This window comes from Anoplopoma fimbria, chromosome 3 (genome assembly GCF_027596085.1).
Source record: "Anoplopoma fimbria isolate UVic2021 breed Golden Eagle Sablefish chromosome 3, Afim_UVic_2022, whole genome shotgun sequence".
NCBI lineage: Eukaryota > Metazoa > Chordata > Actinopteri > Perciformes > Anoplopomatidae > Anoplopoma > Anoplopoma fimbria.
This window is the reverse complement of record NC_072451.1, coordinates 10,803,593-10,807,122: the sequence shown is the minus strand read 5'-3', so window position 1 is coordinate 10,807,122 and position 3,530 is coordinate 10,803,593.

Sequence of the window (3,530 nt, the reverse complement as noted above, 5' to 3'; positions counted from 1 at the left end):
TTATTTCAACATAGTTTTGAGCAATCCTGATGAACTTTCAAAGTCTGAAAGTCCAGCACAGCTTTAGGCGACAGATTCAGAGTAAAATTCTTCTAATGTGGACACACATTAAGTCAATAGGTGTTTTTACTTTGTACATAGTTATTATACACTCCTACAAGATTTATAGCTTGTGTATTTGTTACTGTTTCAAGTGCTTGATTATTGTATAGTGAAGATGTTTTGACTTTCTCTTTGAATGATATTTAGGTTGACTAAAAGAGCATATTTCCAGTATAATTTCAGACAGAAAAATATAACCTATTTTCAGTACAGTAGAGTATCATTGTTAGTTGCACTATATTGTTAAAATACCCATGCATCACTTATTTTTTTGTTACAATGAATACTTGAGTGTTTCTTGAAGTAAAAAAAAATAAAGAAATACAGCAGAAATGAAACAACAACTGGACATTTTATGCTTAAAGATGCAATGTGTAAGATCTGGCCTGAATATTAATTTACAACATACAAAAAATAACTTACATTGTCTAAAGAGTGTAAAAAAGTTTGACGTTATGCTAATCACCTCAGTGCATTGTGCTGCCAACCAGCATGGTCCAGCCGTTACTTTCTTTTCATACCACTTGTTCCTCGAGAAACAATAGTGAGTCACTGTAGCGTCCAGTCTGCCCTCAGTAGTCCAGAGAACGAAAGAAGGCCAACATAAAGATTGCAAGATAACAGTGTAATTTCTCTTTCTCTCTCATAGTTTCAGCAATTGTATTTGTGCCTGCTATTAATTGGTAGTTGTTTTTTTAAAGTATATAGGGGACTTGGGGACATTTTTTAGGTAAAATGAATTCTCCTATTTCTTTGGAGCAGGAGGCATTCCACATTGCACCTTTAAGTCAGACTAATTGAATGAAAGAAAAATGCTTGTATATTTGGAGTTCTTTATTATGATTTTGGCATTAAAATGAGTACAGCAGTCAATTCAATCAACAGATGAGTTTCTTGTCATTAGGTGTTTTAACTTGATTTCAGGTTTCTCTTGTTTGGTAATGTTTGGAAATGTTGTCTTTAGGGGACTGTTCTGCACTGAGTATTACTGTTACAACGTGATATACATAATAATAATAATAATAATAATCAATCCTTTATTAGTCCCACAATGGGGAAATTATTTCTCTGCATTTGACCCATCCCGGAGGAGCAGTGGGCTGCAATGAAGCGCCCGGGGAGCAACTTGGGGTTAGGTGTCTTGCTCAAGGACACCTCGGCATGTTGCCGGTAGAGGGGTTTGAACCACCAACCTTGTGGTTACGGGACAAGCGCTCTACCTCATGTGCCACAGCCGCCCCAGCAGTACAAAGCTGTTTTAATGAGTTTGGAGCATAAATGCATCAAATGATATCAACATATGCAACAATAATTAATAAGCCTCACAAGGCTCCATAAATATGCATCTTAAATACATGAAAGATAAAGGAGAGTGATTGCACTCAACTTCAGCAATCAGATGTAATCAGTTTCATATTTAAATCCACCATTGGAAGCAACCCTTTGAAAGAGGAAAATGTATTAATTAATTTAGTCTCAATTCTGGAGGTATCTACTAATGATGGTACAGTGACCGTAAAGTCTTGTACACACAAACCACATTATCAATTTATTTAAAGATAAAAGGTTAATTAAACTGCTGACCACACATACAACTAATAACAACTAAACAGACAAATAAACTAATATAAGTGATGATTCAGATTATCAATTGTTCAGACTAAATCAGTGACTGATACATTTGGCAGATGTATTAACTTGTGGAAACCCAGGGGACCACATGCACTGTTAGCCCGGACTTTATATCTAATTAACTGATTTAATTACAATGTACTTAAATTACTTAAGTTTGATTGCATTACTATAAAATGCTAAGTATATTCTACTAATCTGTAGACATAGTCGAATGTGTGAATAACTTTAAGTTAAATGGCCTTAAAATACAAAGATGTAGTCATAACCACGCCTCTCTATCTCCACTGAGTTATAAAGGAGTGCCATTTGAAATCTTAGGTTGCAGATGAATCTTATAACAGAATACTGGACCCTTTCCTCAACTTATCAAAAAGTGAAAACAATTTTTTCCCCCTTTATTTACTGTACACATGCTCATATATAGAGGTATAAACAGATAAGTAGACAATACAAATTAAAAACAAAGACATTAGGACAAAACAGTAGAATTGGATTCGTTACGATTTGTCATGATGTGAGGCAGTGCATGATGGTAACGTGAATGCATCTCTGCAGCAACTTCGTCCTCCAGACCGTTAAGAAATCAGGTCATGCTGTTGGTGAGGAGTGGGGTTTGTTTTAACTCCGACATTTTCACATGCTAGCTACCTGTTAGCTAGCGTTAACTAACAAACGTTACTTTTCTCATTGGAGGAGAGGCTGTTTGGGAGAAATTGAAACTTTTAAAACATTCAGCAGTTTGCCAGACATTTTTCACCTCTTATTTAGCTGTTAGTAGTACCTCGCCACTGTTATTACCCGAGTGGCTGTTTGTGAGCAGTAAAAACATTGTTTTAACTAGTTAGACGGGACATCATTCCCCTGTTAGCTACATGTTAACTAACTGTATTTAACTAACTGTATTTGTTACCGTCGCCTTTACATTGTCTTGTTGTCTCTTGTACTTTCCAGTCTGGAAAAGAGCAATTTTTGTCATTACTTGTTGGGAAGTTTTGGAATTTCCTTGATAACTACTGTGTGTTGTTTTCCAGGGCCAACAGAGATCAGGTGCCTTTGTCTTCGGGGATTGCTGGTCATCTTGGGAGATGATACCGTTGTCTTCTTCAAGACTTGCTTCGTAAGTAAATCAATTTGTTGTAAATGTTGCAGCTGCATGGATTCTTTTCAATTTTAATTTTGACTCATTAATGAAGATCATATGCTACAGATGTTTTCATTGTTTCAAAGACTTGGATTTCTCTCTTTTGGCAAAACAAACTTTTACTAAACAATTTGAATATCTGCATTATTGATTAATGGCATGGCATAAACTTAAAAGACTATAAAAATATTTAAAAAATGGGCTTTTATGCAAAAGCCGTTGGGACGCTGCAGCAGCAACACACAACACACCTTTGCACGCCGCAACAGTTGAGCAGCCATCACATGCTCCTCGCACATCATAGGTGGCCCGGCTGACGATAGGTTGTAAAATATCCTATCGGCCAAACCCATTTAATCGGTCAACCTCTGCTTTCAATAATTACTTTCAGTGTACAGTTTATTTTCTATGAGGCTTTTCATTCTAAACAACTGAAGGTCATTTTAAATTTGTTTCTTTCTCTTTTAGGATACAACTGAAGGACTCATACAGTCAAACTCCAGTGGGAATCCTCTGCATTGTTAAAGAAAATCCTCAGCTGAACCCATCCAGAGTGGGGATCATCTTTAGTGTTTTATATATATATTTTTTTTTACATGTAAAAGATCCGTAGAGTATAAAACCTGAAGTCCACGCCTAAAATGAGTTGCCC